The 19,678-nt window shown below is 41.5% G+C and overlaps 1 long non-coding RNA gene and 5 other non-coding genes across 6 annotated transcripts; all 6 read left to right on the top strand.

Annotated features, from left to right (window-relative positions):
- Nucleotides 1-9,587: 9,587 nt before the first annotated feature.
- Nucleotides 9,588-9,659, top strand: trnap-agg (transfer RNA proline (anticodon AGG)). The gene has a single exon. It is a non-coding gene; the product is annotated as a tRNA-Pro (tRNA).
- An 88-nt stretch (nt 9,660-9,747) lies between these two features.
- Nucleotides 9,748-9,821, top strand: trnai-aau (transfer RNA isoleucine (anticodon AAU)). Its single transcript has one exon. It is a non-coding gene; the product is annotated as a tRNA-Ile (tRNA).
- Nucleotides 9,822-10,063: 242 nt separating this feature from the next.
- On the top strand, nt 10,064-10,135 carry trnaq-uug (transfer RNA glutamine (anticodon UUG)). Its single transcript has one exon. It is a non-coding gene; the product is annotated as a tRNA-Gln (tRNA).
- A 2,369-nt stretch (nt 10,136-12,504) lies between these two features.
- LOC143741469 (uncharacterized) lies at nt 12,505-13,872 on the top strand. Its single transcript, XR_013205061.1, has 3 exons — nt 12,505-12,905; nt 13,336-13,416; nt 13,539-13,872. It is a non-coding gene; the product is annotated as an uncharacterized LOC143741469 (long non-coding RNA).
- A 1,328-nt stretch (nt 13,873-15,200) lies between these two features.
- Nucleotides 15,201-15,272, top strand: trnaq-cug (transfer RNA glutamine (anticodon CUG)). The gene has a single exon. It is a non-coding gene; the product is annotated as a tRNA-Gln (tRNA).
- Nucleotides 15,273-16,523: 1,251 nt separating this feature from the next.
- On the top strand, nt 16,524-16,595 carry trnaq-cug (transfer RNA glutamine (anticodon CUG)). Its single transcript has one exon. It is a non-coding gene; the product is annotated as a tRNA-Gln (tRNA).
- The last annotated feature ends 3,083 nt before the right edge of the window (nt 16,596-19,678 follow it).

The following is a 19,678-nucleotide window of genomic DNA, read 5'->3' as shown; positions in this document are numbered from 1 at the left end:
ACATGGCTTCACGAGGACAGCACTTGCATTGATATGGAGGGATTTACAGTTATAAGAGCAGATCGTGATAAGGTGTCATCTCAAAAATCCATCGGGGGAGGACTCTGTATGTTTATTGACAGCGCTTGGGCTTCACAATTCGAAGTACTCAAGAGAGTGTGCACTAGAGACTATGAGCTGCTGTCTGTATCTATCAGGCTGTTTTACCTTCCGCGGGAGTTTGGGCAAATCACCATTATTCTTGTTTATGTCCCAGGGCCTAATAACAAAGAAGCTGCGGAAATAATAACCGACAGCTTCAATGCTGCTCTCTCCCGATCAGCAGATCAGCCGGTGTTTATTTTGGGGGATTTCAACACATGTCAGCTGTCACCTCATCTACCCACTCTGCAGCAGTATGTCACCACGCCCACTCGCTCCACTCGCATACTGGATCAGTGCTTCGGTAACATCCCAGACGCATATAAGGCAGTGAGTCGCCCTCCTCTTGGTAAGTCCGATCACAATGTCATTCATCTCCTTCCAACATACAGACAGAAAGTCAGGCGTGAAAAACCACTCCTGAAAACTGTACGTCAATGGACTGAGGATGGGGAGGAGGAGCTCAGAGATTGTTTTGACTCTACAGATTGGCGCATGTTTTTTGACGCATGCTCTGATCATCACGAATTGACAGACACAATCACATGCTATATCAAGTTCTGTGAAGAAACTGTTATCACTTCCAAGATAGTTCAAGTGTTTAGTAATAACAAGCCATGGCTCTCAAAGGATCTTAAAATGTGTCTGAATGAGAAAAGGGCTGCATTTTTGAGAGGAGAAGCTGACTTAGTAAAGGAGAAAGAGAAGGATTTCAAGCGTAAAGCTTTTACAGCAAAAATAGATTTTAAGAATAAGGTTGAGCAAAGATTTTGTACAGGCAATGCAAAACAAGCATGGGAGGGATTAAATACAATAATGGGTAGGGAAAGAAAAAAACAAAGTGTAAACGTGGCAGATTGTGGCAAATTTGTTAATGATTTAAACATTTTCTATGGAAGATACGATGTGAGAGACCCAAAAATAGGGTGCAATAGTACCTGTGATCAGATTGGTAGTTATGAACATATACAGCTTTCTGAAGAAGAAGTAGCCATGTGTCTCTCTAAAATCAGACCAAACAAAGCCCCTGGGCCTGATGGCCTCCAAGGAAGGGTGCTAAAGGTATGCACTCAACAGCTTAAAGGGGTTCTTACTCAGCTGTTCCAAATTTTGCTGTATTGTGGTGTTTTTCCAAACGTATGGAAGAAGTCCACAATAATACCTGTGCCTAAGGTCTCTAGGGCTACAGACCTTGGAGACTTTAGACCGGTGGCACTCACTCCACTCTTAGCCAAGTGTATGGAGAGAGTGGTCAGCACCCATCTTATGGCTTCTGTTGGGAATCAACTTGACCCCCTTCAATTTGCCTATAGGTCACACAGGGGCACAGAGGACGCAACTCTTACTCTTGTAAATCAAATAGCTAAACATCTGCAACAACCAAAAGCACTTGCTCGGGTTCTTTTTATTGATTTTACATCTGCTTTTAATACTATGCAAATTGATATTCTTTTAGAACAACTTCATAGGATGAATGTGAATGGTGGGCTCATTCACTGGATTAGAAGTTTCTTAACTGACCGCCGTCAGAGAGTCTTAATGAATGGGGTCTACTCAGATGAGCTTGTCATAAATACTGGAGCACCACAAGGCTGCGTGTTGTCACCTCTGTTGTTTTCAATCTATATAAATGACATGACTGTGCACAGCACCAATGTTAGTTTACTTAAGTATGCTGATGACATGGCCTTGGTAGGACTTCTCACAGAAAATAATGCAGCACATGAGGAAGCTTATTTGCTGCAACTGTCTTATGGTCTTTTTGGGAAGGCCAGTGAGAAGTCCATTACAATAATCCACCCTACTGGTGATGAAAGCATGCACAAGTTTTTCTAAGTCTTGACTGGAAACAAAGCATCTAATTCTTGCAATATTTTTCAGGTGATAATATGCTGATTTAGTTATTGCTTTGACATGACTACTGAAACTAAGGTCTGACTCTAGAGACACACCCAGATTCCTGACTTGATTTTTAGTTGTTTGACCCCTAGACTGAAGGTATGCGTTCACCTTGAGAACTTCATCTTTGTTTCCAAACGCAATGACTTCAGTTTTGTCTTTGTTTAACTGAAGAAAGTTTTGGCACATCCAATTGTTTACTTCATCAATGCATTGGCAAAGGGAGTCAATGGGGCTGTAATCGTTAGGCGATAGGGATAAGTAGAGCTGTGTGTCGTCTGCATAGCTATGGTAAGCCATTTGGTTCTTTCTCATTATTTGGCTCATTGGGAGCATGTACAGGTTGAATAGGAGTGGCGCAAGAATTGAGCCTTGAGGGACTCCGCATGTCATGGATGTCCACTCAGACTTATGGTCTCCTATACTCACATAATAACCTCTGCCTCCTAAGTATGACCTTAACCATTTTAGGACTATCCCAGAAAGCCCGACCCAGTTTTCCAGCCTGTCAAGAAGTATTTTGTGATCGACAGTGTCAAATGCAGCACTGAGGTCGAGTAGTACCAGCACTGATAATTTGCCTGTATCAGTATTTAAGCGAATATCATTTATTATCTTTATGAGCGCGGCCTCTGTACTGTGGTGCGGTCGGAAACCAGATTGAAAATGGTCAAAGTATCCATTCGAGCTTAAGAATTTGTTCAGCTGATTGAAGACAACTTTTTCAATGATCTTGCCTATGAAAGGAAGATTTGATATCGGTCTATAGTTGTTTAATATGGTCTTATCCAGATTGCTCTTTTTCAGGAGGGGCTTGACGACAGCAGTTTTCAGGGAGGTCGGAAAACTCCCAGAGAGAAGTGAGGCATTTACCACTTCCAGGAGATCTGCTTCTAAGCTGTGTAACACATTTTTGAAAAAAGATGTGGGAAGTGCGTCAAGGGCGCAGGTTGATGTTTTTAGTTGCTGTACGGTTTCTTCCAAAATTTTGCCATCAATTTCTTCGAAATCAGACATAGTGGCTACTTTCTCGTGCTGTTGTCTGATCTGCCTGACCCCAGCGCAACTCAAGGATGAGCTGATCACCTTTCTGATATTATTGATTTTCTCAGAGAAGAAAGAAGTAAACTCACTGCACTTTCTCACTGAGAGCATTTCACTGGGAATCTGGCTTGGGGGGGTTGTCAGTCTCTCTACAGTAGCAAAAAGAGTGTGCGTGTTGTTTATATTGCTGTTTATAATATTCGAGAAAAAGTCTGTCTAGCTTTGCTTAGTTCCTTATTGAAAGCATGGATGCTGTCTTTGTAGATGTTATAATGGACTACAAGTTTTGTCTTCCGCCACATGCGCTCTGCTTTTCTGCATTGTCTTTTCATATTTTGCATTGCTGTTGAGTTTCTCCAAGGTGCTTTTTGTCTGCCACTCTTCTTCCTGACTTTCACAGGAGCAATATCATCAATTACACTCTTAACTTTTGAGTTAAAAGAATCAAGGAGAAAATCAACAGAGTCAGCAGATATGCTTGGTGTTAAAGATATAGCCTTCATAAATAGTACACTAGTGTTCTCATTTAAGCATCTCTTCTTGACAGACACAGATCTAGCTTCAATGGCAGGAGAGATCAATATATCAAAGAAAATACAAAAATGATCAGACAGTGCTACATCCTTAATAACAATTGATGAAATGTTTAGACCCTTACTGATAAGTAAATCTAGAGTGTGTCCACGATTATGTGTGGGTCCATGTACATGCTGAGTCAGATCAAAAGTTTTTAAAACAGTTTTGATTTCTTTTGCCATATTGTTTTCTGCATTATCTATGTGAATGTTAAAATCTCCAGCAATGGCAAAGCAGTCAAACTCTGAGGAAATTGTTGATAACAGTTCTGTTAAGTTCTCAGCAAAAGCTGGAGAGTATTTTGGAGGCCTGTAAACAATGATAAGTAAAATGCGTGGAGCACCTTTTAACACAATACCCAGATACTCGAAAGACGGGTAATTCCCAAATGATATTTGCTTACATTGATAGACATCTTTATAAAGAGCAGCTAAACCTCTGCCTCTTCTGACAGCTCTGCAGACACTCATACAAGTAAAGTTAGGAGGGGCTGTTTCATTGAGGACTGCTGCACTGCAACTTTCTTCTAGCCAAGTTTCATTTAGCAACATAAAATCCAGGTTGTATGTGGTTATTAAGTCGTTGACTAAAAGTGATTTATTTTTAAGTGAGCGGATGTTTAAAAGTGCTAACTTAACAGTCTTACTTTTTGTCCCCACAGCAATCTTGGTATGTCGTGTAATAGGCACCAGATTAGATGGGTTTGCTGTACGGCTTTTGAAGGCCTTAGACTTTCTATCATGTATTCGAACAGCAATAGAAAAAGATACAGGCACACTGGGTTCCCGCTTGTTCTGTAAACATTTGAGAAAGTTATTGTTATGATAGCGGGGACCCGACACATATCACTGAGAGCTGGTATCAGTTGTTTTCGGTTCACCTCGAGCCGCTGGAGGAGGGTGTGGGCCCTGGCACTGTGGCAGAGGCCGAAGAGCTCTCACAGGAGGAGGGGGAGGAGGAGGAGGAGGGGGAGGGGGAGGGGGAGGGGGAGGGGGAGCTGGGCCCGCAGGCTTTGGTGGTTGTGGGGCCTGGCGTTTTTTGGTTGGTATCTGGGGGCTCGCAGCAAAAGAGTGGGATAGTCTAGTTCCAGCATGCACCAGTTGTTCCATTTTCTCTGAGAAGCACAGAATTGGAGATGCTGGAGAGAGTGATAATGTTTCCGGTGAGAGGGATTTTTGCTCTGGTGTTATTGGAGGCTGTAATATGCTGTCCTGGTTTCCCTGGCTGTTTTCCAGAAAGTCGTCTATGGGTGCTGTATCTTGGAGCAGTGCTGGTATGTCACAGTCTGTCTGTGGTGAGCTCTGTGGGCAGGGCTCAGCTGAGATTGTGTCCGTGAGCAGAGGTAGTTGTGGCTGAGTGGTGTTATCACTGTCCTTGTGTGATGTGTCAACCGCATGTCCATTCAGGTGCTGAAGTGAAATCCTGTGGTCATTCATACTGTATCCAGGTGTGTGTGTGCCATTCAGGTTGAGTGGATTGGCACACATTGCAGAAGGATGACGGAGGGAGAAGTAGATATTGTCCTTTAGCACTCTTGAACCAAGTTTGTTTGGGTGGTGGCCATCCTGTTGAAACAGTTGCCTCTGACTCCAGAAAAGATTGAAGTTGTCAATAAAGTTCACTCCTTTTATATTGCAGGTTTTTTGCAGCCATGTATTAAGCCCAAGCAACCGTGAAAACCTGTTTGTTCCTCTTGCTGGGAGTGGTCCACTGATGAATGTTTGAACTTTCAGTCTTTTAAGTGTTTCAAAAAGTTCATTGAAATCCTTTTTAAGAAGTTCCGACTGCTCTTTATGAATATCATTCTTCCCCACATGAATGATGAGTCGATTTGCAGTCTTATGTTTCATCAGAATGTTCTGAAGTTCCCTGTTTACATCAGAAGTTGTTGCTTGTGGAAGGCAGCACGTTGTTGTATCCCTGCTATTAATGTTTCTGATTACGGAGTCGCCCAATATCAGAGTCCTGGGCTCGGCTGCACTGTGAGCTGAGTGCCGCTGTCTGCTCGACCTTGAGCCCCAGTTAGCATCAGTGTTAGCTACTGGCTGATTCTGTCTGTGTGCGATCACATTCATCAAATTTGGGGATTCCTCATTCATTAATACTTCAAATCTGTTCTCAAGATGTATAGGCGGTGGTAGGAGACCAGTGTTTGCAGTCCTTGTCAGAGCCGTATCTGGGGTAGAGGATGCTACTGCAGTAATATGTGATGCTCGTGACAATCTGATGTCTCGAGTGCCTTTGGGTCTCGCACCCTGTTTGTGCCATCGATTAGTAAAATGATCGGCTTGTTTCTCTACACTCAGTATGGCCTGTCGAGAAGCACTAGATTCATGGGACTCACCGGCTGTATGCTGAGGACGTCCATGACGAAGCTCTGTTGTGTGTTCCGTCTGGTTTGGTGGTCCCGCAATTAACTTTGTTTCAAGAATTGCAATCCTTTGTAAAAGTCTGTGGCAGTTGGAGCAGCAAGTAGATTCCAGAGGAGGCATTTTCTTATCCTTATGAATGTAGGCAGGTGTGTTTTCTCTTCCCCGGAATGTAAGCTTTCAGTGGGAGGCTGGTCGAATAAAATAATTCTGCTTTTTTTTGTAGTAATCCAAGCGTTTGAGCACTGTGCTGATTTGCTGAAGTTAAAATTAGGTGATAAAAGGAGATAAATTATAGAAATATAAAAGCGATAGAGCAAAGCGCGGAGCAGTAAGCGAGAGCGTCCGAACAGTAGCTGAGCAGGAAGTAGTCGTCATCAGTAGTAATTATCGTCATCTTTGCAACAGGTAAGTCTATTCTTCACGACTGTATAATCGATCATTATTTATTCATAAACAGTGTTTGTTTTTAGACAATTAAACATGCCAATAAAGCTAGCTAGCGTGTAATAGCACACGTTTTCCTCTGTACATGTGAACCTGCAACTTTACCATGATATACAGTAAAAAACATGCCACTACTGTCAAGATAATTAGCCGACCGCTAATTAAGCTATATCCTCCTTAAACCATTTTTTGTTGTTGTTGTTAATTTAGTATTTTTTTGTGTCATTCATTACATTATTTTGAGCACAAGAAGATTTTTACTAAAACCTTTTAAAAAAAAAGTTTAATTCATATATGTTATACTATACTATGTTATACACCAGTATACATATTTATGTTATCTTTTTAAATACTATGTTATACATATTTAAAAAGACATGAATAGGCAAAAACAAGTGTTTTTTTGTTTCAACAAATGATTCTCAACTATGTTATAAAAGATATACCAAAACGATTTGATATACCATTTTAAGTTTTAGATCTGTTTGATGATCATATTATTATGAATTGTCATAAACGCCTTTATGTTATATTTGGTGTTTCTTAGTAATCTCTGCCACAAAAGCTAAACAAAACAAAACGATTTAAGCATGGCATGATACCAGCAAGATTGTACCAAGAAGTGTTATTTATTTTCTTATTAATAAGTTCATCACACTATTTACAATTTGTACACAAGGCAATTCAAAGTGATTCACAGTTGTATAAAAAACAATAATGCTTATGCTCATAATAATAATAATAATATTCATTAATTATTATAATATTATAATAATTAATTACATAAAAAAGAAATGCTGAAGTAAAATACTTTCAGTTGGAATATGACAGCTATGTAACGTTCTGTTTATGCCTGTGTCCTTTCAGATTATGTATGCATACCCGGTTTTACGAAGAACCTCCGAGGGTCGACTCCTTATGTGGCCAACTGAGGAGGCCAATAGGAGGAAGATCGTGTTGGCAGGGAGGGCCAGGTGTAAGGAGGAGGTCCTGGCTGAGGCCACTGCCTTTGTGAGGCAGAATGGAGGGAATCCTGGAGACCAGTTCCTGGTTCTGGCTCACTGCAAGATCCAGTTTGGGAAACACCAGGGTCAGATTTTCCTGTGGCTGCTGGAGAACTCACTGGGGTATGCCTGCTATCTGGTCAGCAGCATTTTGGGGGAGGAGGAGAGGGACAACCCGCTGTCGGACAACAAACACCTGTTCCTCAGATACACCTCGCAGATCAGGGAGGTAGGCGAGGCTGTGGAGGTGTATCATATAAAACAGGCCATGCTGCAGGAGGCCCAGAGGACAGGAGACTCTGGATGTCTAATGGTGGAGTTTGGGGATTTTAAGGGTAGGTCAATGAAGGAGGTGTATGAGGACCCAAGCAAGGAGGCCCAGGCTCTCATCACCTACCTGAAGAAGGCAAAGGCCAGGCCTAACACCAATATGGCCCTTTTCAAAGCATACGTGCTGAAGAGGCAGGCTCCAGCCCACGTGCCCACCACCACTGTGCCCACTGCATCTGTCCTCACTGCTGCTGTGCCCACTGCCACTGTGTCTGTTCCTCCTCCACCTACTGCCACTAAGAACAGGCCACTGCTGGCGACCAATGTGAAGGCCCTGTTGGCGCGGGGGAAGCATTTATTTGCTTCACAGCTGGCACAAAAGATTTTGGCTCCAGCCAAACCCTGTAAGTGATTTGCAAGCTTTAAAATCATTACAGTATATATTATGCAGTATATATGTCTAACGAAAATACGTGTTCAACAGCTGCAGGACCACGTGTACATCCTGCGTCTGAGTCCGCAGCCCGGAGACAGCTCTTTACATGTGGTGAGTATCACTTAACGCATACAAGTGTGTTGGTGACATGTGCTTAGTGTTTTATGTTATTTTACAGACTCTGCTGCTATGGATTTTTTTGAGGAGGAAGATGACCTGGAGATGGCAACTGTAGCCTCGCAAGCTGAGGAACAACTTCCTCAAGGTATGTAAATCTTAAACAATATTTTACAAACAATTACAAATAAAACAAAACAGTATTTTTTAAATGACATATTATTTTATTTCACAACACAGAGGAATGGCACTTCTCAGGTGTCAATCTACATTCACTCTTTGAGTGAACATCCTCAAAGGAAAAAAGACAATTTAAAGGTGTATGTAAAAAGGTTTTATTTCATTTTTTATCGTAATCACTGACTATAGCTCATTCTTGTCATCTCACACTCCCCTTGGAATAAGTGGCTGTTGTAGTGTTTGGTCTGCTTCGCTTCACACTTGGCTGATCCCATCTTTTTTTCTTCTTGTATTTCTTCTAATGGTGCTTGGATGAAAAACAGGATGATTTTCACTGCTTCCTTCCATCTTTTCATCATCATGTCATCTCTCTACTAATCATACATGCTTTGCAGTAAACCTTGTAATCGCAGTAGCTGTCCAGCAGAGCTGAGAAAGTCATGCAGTGAAAGTCTAAAACAATAAGATAATTTTGTTGTGTTTTTTTACGCTCCAGCCACTGCAGGCTCGAGAGGCCCTGCTCCTGCCCCGGCTCGTGCTACTGCCCCTGCTCCTGCCCCTTATCCTGCTCCTCCAGCATTGTGGACCCCTGGCCAGGTGTCCCAGTCGCCTGCAGAGCTTCCTGTCCACTGGAAAGAGCAACTCCCATCTTTCCAGCAAGGCCTTCAACCCCTGTCCCTCTGCACCAGGACCATCCTCACTACAGCCACCCACAGGACTGCAGCGCCCTGCCCAGCCTCCTCTGCAGTCTCCTCCTCTGCGCCCTGCCCAGCCTCCTCTGCCGTCTCCTCCTCTGCGCCCTGCTCAGCCTCCTCTGCAGTCTCCTCCACAGCCTTCTGTCCAGCCAAGTGCTGCCTCTGCTCCTGCAACATCAACTGGGTCCAGTGTTGCAGACCAGGCTCCTGTAAGTAAGCTTCTCATTATTCGTGTGCAGGTGCTGCAGCGTGATTTCCAATGACCACAAAAAAAGAGGCCGCATTTCCTCTGTGCTGGAAACTTTGCACTGGCTACCTTTTAATTGTAGATTTAATCAAAAAATTGAGCTTTAAGCCATGCAAGCTGAAATGTTTGCGGCCCGGCAGCAGCAGGGACGATGTATGTTTCGGCTCGTTGGTCTAGGGGTATGATTCTTGCTTAGGGTGCGAGGGGTCCCGGGTTCAAATCCTGGACGAGCCCATTATTAGGCTTTTCTTTTAATCTCATCGGCCTGATTAGGGCAACCAGGATATTTCTGAGAAATTGGGGATAAAATGTGCCAGAGAGAGGCCGGTTAGCTCAGTTGGTTAGAGCGTGGTGCTAATAACGCCAAGGTCGCGGGTTCGATCCCCGTACGGGCCACTCATTTTCTCTCTGGGACCTTCGCTCTGCTCTTCTCGAAAATGATGGGCGGTCTCCCAGACATCCCTGCTGGCTAAACCATACAAGTACCTGGCCGAAATAGCTCTGTTGGGAGACCGTTTGACTGAAGATCTGAAGGTCCCTGGTTCAATCCTGGGTTTCGGCAGAGGAACCACGTCTACCTGATTCCACCTAGCCTCATCGCTATCTGCCTCTCAGACAGCCAGCTAACAGAGTGTGTTGGTTCCATGGTGTAATGGTTAGCACTCTGGGCTTTGAATCCAGCGATCCGAGTTCAAATCTCGGTGGAATCTTTTTAGGTTCTTTGCGGAAGGGAGGGAAAAAACAGAGGTGATGCGCAACTGCTGACATGGCAGTGAAATTGACACTCTCAAACCGAGTCGGAATTGGGGAAACATGGGCTTAAAAAGCAAAGGCTTCATTTGCTCCTTGCTATCTTGCTTCTGGACTCAATTGCTGCGTTCCAAACCGCATACTTCCCTACTATATAGTATGGGAAAAAGAGTAGGCGAGCAAAAAAAGTAAGTTCGAATCCTCAGTATTCATAAAAGAGTAGGCGAGAATTACCTGGTTGACGTACTAATTATCGCGAGATTTGGACGATAGTGCGTTCCAATATGCCTACTTTCCTACTATATAGTAGGCGAAAACAGTACGTGAAAGAAGCAGTACGTTCGAAACATCAGTATTCCTAAAAGAGTAGGCGAGAAGTTCCCGGATGATCTCCTGCTTTCGCCCAGACATTTGAGTGCTTTTCAGCTTGTACTCATCTATCCCAGTAGGCCACGCGAGAGCATACGTCATTATCAAACATCACGGAGATCAGCGACGCCGGGGGTTTTCAAATGTGAGTAAACACGGTTCCTTATGTGTTAAACTACAATAGAGTAGACGTTTTAACTGTTGAAGGTCTAAAGTAGTTAGACAGTATAGTATAGTTGTGATTTTGCTGTAAAAACATGTTTTGTATAGCTAGCTAACAGGGGAGCTCTAAGCACACGTAACGTCTCTAAAGTGGATTTACATAACCATATACATCTTAAACACGCTTATTTAAAATGTCTATTTACATCTGAAAGCAAAATATTGTAAGTATTGACATATTGCAGATGAGCACATCACAACATGAAAAAGACATCTGAGTGATGTATGTGTGGCATTATCATAGGATAGGATAACGTTAATTCACTGTTGTCAACACTGTTGACATTAGACTAATGTGCTGTAAATAAGGTAAATAAACAAATCTATAAAGTAACTAAACATGTTTTTATTCAGACTGGTGTGAGCACTGAGGATGAGGAGCCCAGAGCTGAATCCTGGAAACGGTGCCATGGATGAGACTGTCATAAGATCTCTCCATCTGCCCTTATCGCCTCAGATTGTGATGCACAGCGCAGCAACAAGCTCCGGCACGAAGGCACGGTCACCTCTGGTGAATTCATCAGAATAAAGCCGCAGAATGGGAACCGCTGTGTTGAGATGGCAGTAGGATGTGGGCTTCAGCGCCCAAATACATGCTTGTAGTTTGAATAAAGATTTGTTTCATGTGCATGCATTTGTTTATTGTGTGATGGTTACTTTTATTTGTTCTTTTACTCATTTACTCATGTTTCTTATTTTTGTCAGTATATAAAATATAATTATTTAATGTATGCATTAATTCATTGCTTGACTGACAATTGAGATGTTCACGTGTATTCATCCATAACTCATATGACAAAACAAATTACATTTTGCTTGTTTTATTAAATTATATCATTTTTAGTATATAAAAAAAAGTAATATACTTAAGTATTGGTCAGCATTTAATATTATTTTGTTTAAGTTTTGGGGTGGGCTAACAATGCAATTCATTCTGAGGTAATATTAATTTTTTATGAGCGATACTTGCATTTTTCGAGTATAAAGTCAACAGTTTCTCCAAAGGAGATCTTCGAGCAGCGGCCCGTCTCCTTGTGCACTGCAGACAGTAAACGCAGAGGAAAACTGTTCTAGGTTGTGCTGTCGAGTTACTGATGTTATGAAGTGTTAGTGCACCTGTCGCTCATATAATTTAAACTTATAAACTTATTACATAAAGATCATGGAAAGATACTAGTTGTATCTAACAATGAACAATCATAATGACAAAACAGAAAACATAAAGATCATTGGTTTGTGTACATCATAATATGATATTTATACACAGGAAAAAAGAACAATAACAAGGCTAAATATCTTTAAATATAAATAGTTCTTCATAATACATTAAAAAATAGTTTTGTTGTTATTGTCTGAGGGATGAAACGAGAGGTAAATTCATCAAGAAAAGAGACAAACTTGAAGGAGAAACTTTTTGGGTATAAAATAAAGAAATTAACAACATATTCAAGAGATAACGATTTTGGGGTTTCTTAAAAAATCGTTATAAGGAACTGTGGGTCACATTAGAAGGGTTTAAAATATAACAACTTAAATCAACCCTAAATGTATTCACAAAATAAATTGGCAGCTGTTTCTTCAACAATACCACAAAATGAGCAAGTTTCATCAATATCAAGATGTTTACAGATAGATGAATTAAACGTGTCGTTCATCTTTTAAGTTGTTGCGCTTGTGATAACGTGTCGTAGGTCACATGATAGCATCAACATGGCGGATGATGTCCGGATCGCATTCATAGGCTGCGTCCGAAACCGCATACTTCCCTACTATATAGTAGGGAAAAAGCAGTAGGCGAGCGAATAAGTATGTCCGAATCCTTAGTATCCATAAAAGAGTAGGCGAGAATTACCAGAGTGACGTACTAATTATCGCGAGATTCGGGCTCACGTATACTTATAGTGCGTCCGAATATTCCTACTTTCCTACTATATAGTAGGCGAAAACAGTATTTGAAAGGAGTAGTATGTCCGAAACCTCAGTACTCATAAAAGAGTAGGCGAGAAGTTCCCGGATGGCTTACTGCTTCAGCCCAGATTCTGAAGCAACCATCGACGGATACTTTTCTATCCCAGGAGGCCACGGGAGAGGATACGTCATTATCCAACATTACGATCAGCGACGCGGGTGTTTTCAAATGTGAGTAAACACGGTTCCTTGTGTTAAAACGTGTTGAAATACAGAAGACTAGAGTAAACTGTCGAATTGTTGAAGGTTTAAAGACGTTAGACAGTATAGTATAGTTGTGATTTTGCTGTAAAAACACGTTATTGTGTATTGCTATCAGGAGAGCTCCAGTAAGCACACATCTCCAAAGTAGATGTACATAAACCATATACCTCTTAAAGATGCTTATTTTAAATGTCTATTTACATCTGACAGGAAAATCTTCTATAAGTATTGCAGATGAGCACATCACAACATGAAATAGACATCTGATGTATGTGTGCTATTTTAGAATTTACTGTTGTGGCAACACTGTTTACATTAGATAAATGTGCTGTAAGTAAGGTAAATACACAAATCTATAAAGTAACTAAACATGTTATCTATTTTATTTGTCCATTAGTACTGTTGATAAATTGAGGAACATTTGGGGGAGAGGAGAGTGGCTCATGAAGCTGAATGCTGCATCAAAGGCTTTGAATGAGTATACTACAGAAATGAATAACAAAATCTATTTAAATCTTAAGTTGTAGTTTATTTTAATTATTGTAATTTCAAACACAGTTATTACAGCACTTTTCTCATTCGGATCTGAAATGTCTGCAGACTGGTGTGAGCACTGAGGATGGAGAGCCCGGAGCTGAATCCTGGAAATGGTGCCATGGATGAGACCCTCCATCACTCCACCGGCCCTTATCGCCTCAGAACAACCTCCGGCACGGAGGCACGGTCACCTGGTGGTCAGCTGATTCATCAGAATAAAGCCACAGAATGAGAACCGCTGTGTGGAGATGGCAGTAGGATGTGGGGTTCAGCACCTGTAAATACATGCTTGTAGTTTGAATAAAGCTTTGTTTGTGTTGTTGACTTGTATATGCATTTGTTTATTCTGATGGTTACTTTTATTCATTATTTTACTTATCCATGTTTCTTATTGTTGTTGTCAGTAAATAAAATACAATTATTTAATATATTTATGCTTTAATTCATTGCTTGACTATAACTGTATTTACTGCATTTATCTAGTGTGTATTCATGCATATGTCATATGACAAAACAAATTACATTTTGCTTGTTTTTACTAAAATATACAATTTTCAGTAAAAAAAAGTTTGGGTCAGCATTTATCATTATTATTGTGTAAGTTTTGGGGTGGGCTAGCGATGCAATTCATTCTGGGGTAATCTTGTTTTTTAAGGAGTGATACTTACATTTTTCTAGTATAAAAATCAACAGTCTTCTCCAAAGGTGAGATCTTCGAGCAGTCGTGTGCTGTGAGCAATGTGCAGACATTACAAACGCTGAGGAAAACTGTTCTAGGTATGGCTGTCGAGTTACTGATGTTATGAGGTGTTAGTGCACCTGTCGCTCATATCATTTTTTATTGCAGAACTTATAGTTACATACAAGATCAGGATGAACAATCATAATGACAGAAAACATAAATATGGGTTTGCATCCATCATAATATGATATTATTTACACAGGAAAAAAAGAACAATGACAAGTTTAAATATCTTTGAATAATAGCGGTACAAACAAACTGATGTTGTTGTTGTTATTTATAATCCAGAGGGATGAAACATTCAACAAGAAAAAGAGGAAAACATAAAGGACAGCCCTTAGGGGCCCAAAAGGGCTTTTTGCTTGTGGGTGAACATTTTGGATTTAAAATAAAGAAATTAAAAACATATTCAAGAGATGACGATTTAGGTTTTTTGTAATGAAAAATTATATATTTAAGGTGTTATATATAAGTATTAATATATATATATAGCATATTTAAACTGTGGGTCACATTAGAAGCGTTACAAATAAGAACTTAAATCGACCCTAAATGTATTGGTTATACTACAATCACAAAATAAGCAGGTTTAATCAATATCAAGATATTACAGAGATTAATTAAACGTGTCGTTCATATCTTTTAAGTTGTTGCACTTGTGATAACGCGTCGTAGGTCACATGATAACGTCAACATGGCAGATGTCCGGTTCGCATTCATACTAAACGAGATTTGGCTATAAAGTACCTACTCTTTTAGCGCTCGTTACGTAAGTACTTATTGAAATTAAGTACCTACTCATTGAGTATCCGGTTTCGGACGCAGCCATACTCAACGAGATTTGGCTATAAAGTACCTACTCTTTTAGCGCTCGTTAAGTAAGTACTCATTGAAATTAAGTACCTACTCATTGAGTATGCGGTTTGGAACGCAGCCAATGACTTAAATCTCTGCTGCTCATGGGAAAAGTTGACACACGCCAAGGTTCCATGGTGTCATGGTTAGCACTCTGGGCTCTGAATCCAGCGATCCGAGTTCAAATCTCGGTGGGACCTGCTTTTGCCAGGAATACGTGCAGTACCTCGTTCGAAAAAACTTTTTCGGCAGCACTGAGCCGCAAGAGCTCATCTAGGTAGTGCCCCATTTACGCTAATTCTGCTCGATGATGGAGAGGAGGTGTCCATCGCTCTAAAAATATAAAAGACGAGACGCGATCCCTAGCACGTGTGCAGGTGCTGCAGCGTGATTTCCAATGACCAGAAAAAAAGAGGCCGCATTTCCTCTGTGCTGGTAACTTTGCACTGGCTACCTTTTAATTAATTAAAGTATTGCGCTTTAAGCCATGCAAGCTGAAATGTTTTCGGCCCGTTGGTCTAGGGGTATGATTCTCGTTTAGGGTGCGAGAGGTCCCGGGTTCAAATCCCGGACGAATCCATTATCTCGGGTTTCGTCAGAGGAACCACGTCCGCCTCTCTCAGTCGAGGTGGTCCATTGACCAATCGCCAGCTCCTATCTACCTGATTCCACCTAGCCTCATCGCTATCTGCCTCTCAGACAGCCAGCTAGCAGGGTGTGTTCGTTCCATGGTGTAATGGTTAGCACTCTGGGCTTTGAATCCAGCGATCCAAGTTCAAATCTCGGTGGGACCTGCATTTGCAGGAATGTGTGCAGTACCTCGTTCGAAAAAACATTTTCGGCAGCACTGAGCCGCAAGAGCTCATCTAGTTAGTGCCCCTTGAAGGGGGGGCGTAAAAGGGACGGACAGCACAGGACAATGCAGGCATCGATCCCGCTACCCCTCGCATGCTAAGCGAGCGCTCTACTATTTGAGCTAATTCCCCTCGATGATGGAGAGAAGGTGTCCATCGCTCTCAAAGACAAAGACGAGGCGCGATCCCTAGCACGTGTGCAGGTGCTGCAGCGTGATTTCCAATGACCACAAAAAAACAGGCCGCATTTCCTCTGTGCTGGCAACTTTGCACTGGCTACCTTTTAATTGTAGATTTAATCAAAATATTGCGCTTTGAATCCAGCGATCCGAGTTCAAATCTCGGTGGAACCTTTTTAGGTTCTTTGCGGAAGGGAGAGGTGAAAAAACAGAGGTGATGCCCAACTGCTGACGTGGCGGTGAAATTGGCACTTTCAAACCGAGTCGGAATTGGGGAAACATGGGCTTAAAAAGCAAAGGCTTAATTTGCTCCTTGCTATCGTGCTTCTGGACTCAATGACTTAAATCCTTGCTATCGTGCTTCTGGACTCAATGACTTAAATCTCTGCTGCTCATGGGAAAAGTTGACACACGCCAAGGTTCCATGGTGTAATGGTTAGCACTCTGGGCTCTGAATCCAGCGATCCGAGTTCAAATCTCGGTGGGACCTGCTTTTGCCAGGAATGTGTGCAGTACATCGTTCGAAAAAACTTTTTCGGCAGCACTGAGCCGCAAGAGCTCATCTAGGTAGTGCCCCTTGAAGGGGGGCGTAAAAAGGATGGACAGCACTGGAGAATGCAGGCATCGATCCCACTACCTCTCGCTTGCGCCTACTGCTTCCTACCGATTGAGCCAAAGTAAGCCCAAAGTAAGCCCACGTGAGCCAATCGTGTTTCTCTGCTGTGGCTTACTTTTGACCAATCGCGTTCTCTCCTGTGGCTTACTTTTGACCAATCGTGTTTTTCTCCTGTGGCTTACTTGGACCAATCGCCTTTCTCTCCTGTGGCTTACTTTTGACCAATCGCGTTTCTCTCCTGTGGCTTACTTTTGACCAATCGGCGACCGCTATTATTAGGCAAGGCAAGTTTATTTATATAGCACATTTCATACACAATGGTAATTCAAAGTGCTTTACATAGAAGAAATTAAAATAATCAAAAGAAATCAGAATAATTAAAACAGTTTGGAATAAAAGATAAAATACAGAAATAATCAAATGAAATCAGAATAATTAAAACATAAAATAAAATACAGTGCAAACAGTCGGACGAACAGTGGCACAGTGCTCATTCAGTAAATGCACAGTTAAACAGATGTGTTTTGAGTCTGGATTTGAATGTGACTACTGTAGGAGCACATCTGATCTCTTCTGGAAGCTGGTTCCAGCTGCGGCTGGCATAGTAGCTAAAAGCAGACTCGCCATGCTTAGAGTGAACCCTTGGTATTTCTAGCCGATGTGATCCTAATGATCTGAGTGATCTGTTGGGTTTATATTCACTGAGCATATCTGCAATGTATTGAGGTCCTAGGCCATTGAATGATTTATATACCAGTAATAATACTTTAAAATCAATCCTAAATGTAACTGGCAGCCAGTGTAAAGACCTGAGGACTGGTGTGATGTGTTCATATTTTCTGGTTCTGCTCAGAATCCTAGCAGCAGCGTTCTGTATGAGCTGCAACTGTCTTATGGTCTTTTTGGGAAGGCCAGTGAGAAGTCCATTACAATAATCCACCCTACTGGTGATGAAAGCATGCACAAGTTTTTCTAAGTCTTGACTGGAAACAAAGCATCTAATTCTTGCAATATTTTTCAGGTGATAATATGCTGATTTAGTTATTGCTTTGACATGACTACTGAAACTAAGGTCTGACTCTAGAGACACACCCAGATTCCTGACTTGATTTTTAGTTGTTTGACCCCTAGACTGAAGGTATGCGTTCACCTTGAGAACTTCATCTTTGTTTCCAAACGCAATGACTTCAGTTTTGTCTTTGTTTAACTAAAGAAAGTTTTGGCACATCCAATTGTTTACTTCATCAATGCATTGGCAAAGGGAGTCAATGGGGCTGTAATCGTTAGGCGATAGGGATAAGTAGAGCTGTGTGTCGTCTGCATAGCTATGGTAAGCCATTTGGTTCTTTCTCATTATTTGGCTCATTGGGAGCATGTACAGGTTCAATAGGAGTGGCGCAAGAATTGAGCCTTGAGGGACTCCGCATGTCATGGATGTCCACTCAGACTTATGGTCTCCTATACTCACATAATAACCTCTGCCTCCTAAGTATGACCTGAACCATTTTAGGACTATCCCAGAAAGCCCGACCCAGTTTTCCAGCCTGTCAAGAAGTATTTTGTGATCGACAGTGTCAAATGCAGCACTGAGGTCGAGTAGTACCAGCACTGATAATTTGCCTGTATCAGTATTTAAGCGAATATCATTTATTATCTTTATGAGCGCGGCCTCTGTACTGTGGTGCGGTCGGAAACCAGATTGAAAATGGTCAAAGTATCCATTCGAGCTTAAGAATTTGTTCAGCTGATTGAAGACAACTTTTTCAATGATCTTGCCTATGAAAGGAAGATTTGATATCGGTCTATAGTTGTTTAATATGGTCTTATCCAGATTGCTCTTTTTCAGGAGGGGCTTGACGACAGCAGTTTTCAGGGAGGTCGGAAAACTCCCAGAGAGAAGTGAGGCAGTTACCACTTCCAGGAGATCTGCTTCTAAGCTGTGTAACACATTTTTGAAAAAAGATGTGGGAAGTGCGTCAAGGGCGCAGGTTGATGTTTTTAGTTGCTGTACGGTTTCTTCCAAAATTTTGCCATCAATTTCTTCGAAATCAGACATAGTGGCTACTTTCTCGTGCTGTTGTCTGATCTGCCTGACCCCAGCGCAACTCAAGGATGAGCTGATCACCTTTCTGATATTATTGATTTTCTCAGAGAAGAAAGAAGTAAACTCACTGCACTTTCTCACTGAGAGCATTTCACTGGGAATCTGGCTTGGGGGGGTTGTCAGTCTCTCTACAGTAGCAAAAAGAGTGCGTGTGTTGTTTATATTGCTGTTTATAATATTCGAGAAAAAAGTCTGTCTAGCTTTGCTTAGTTCCTTATTGAAAGCATGGATGCTGTCTTTGTAGATGTTATAATGGACTACAAGTTTTGTCTTCCGCCACATGCGCTCTGCTTTTCTGCATTGTCTTTTCATATTTTGCACTGCTGTTGAGTTTCTCCAAGGTGCTTTTTGTCTGCCACTCTTCTTCCTGACTTTCACAGGAGCAATATCATCAATTACACTCTTAACTTTTGAGTTAAAAGAATCAAGGAGAAAATCAACAGAGTCAGCAGATATGCTTGGTGTTAAAGATATAGCCTTCATAAATAGTACACTAGTGTTCTCATTTAAGCATCTCTTCTTGACAGACAAAGATCTAGCTTCAATGGCAGGAGAGATCAATATATCAAAGAAAATACAAAAATGATCAGACAGTGCTACATCCTAAATAACAATTGATGAAATGTTTAGACCCTTACTGATAAGTAAATCTAGAGTGTGTCCACGATTATGTGTGGGTCCATGTACATGCTGAGTCAGATCAAAAGTTTTTAAAACAGTTTTGATTTCTTTTGCCATATTGTTTTCTGCATTATCTATGTGAATGTTAAAATCTCCAGCAATGGCAAAGCAGTCAAATTCTGAGGACATTGTTGATAACAGTTCTGTTAAGTTCTCAGCAAAAGCTGGAGAG

This window comes from Siphateles boraxobius, unplaced genomic scaffold (genome assembly GCF_051911475.1).
Source record: "Siphateles boraxobius isolate OS27281-9 unplaced genomic scaffold, OSU_SipBor_1 19, whole genome shotgun sequence".
Taxonomy (NCBI): Eukaryota; Metazoa; Chordata; class Actinopteri; order Cypriniformes; family Leuciscidae; genus Siphateles; species Siphateles boraxobius.
This window is presented reverse-complemented; position numbering and strand designations above follow the sequence as displayed.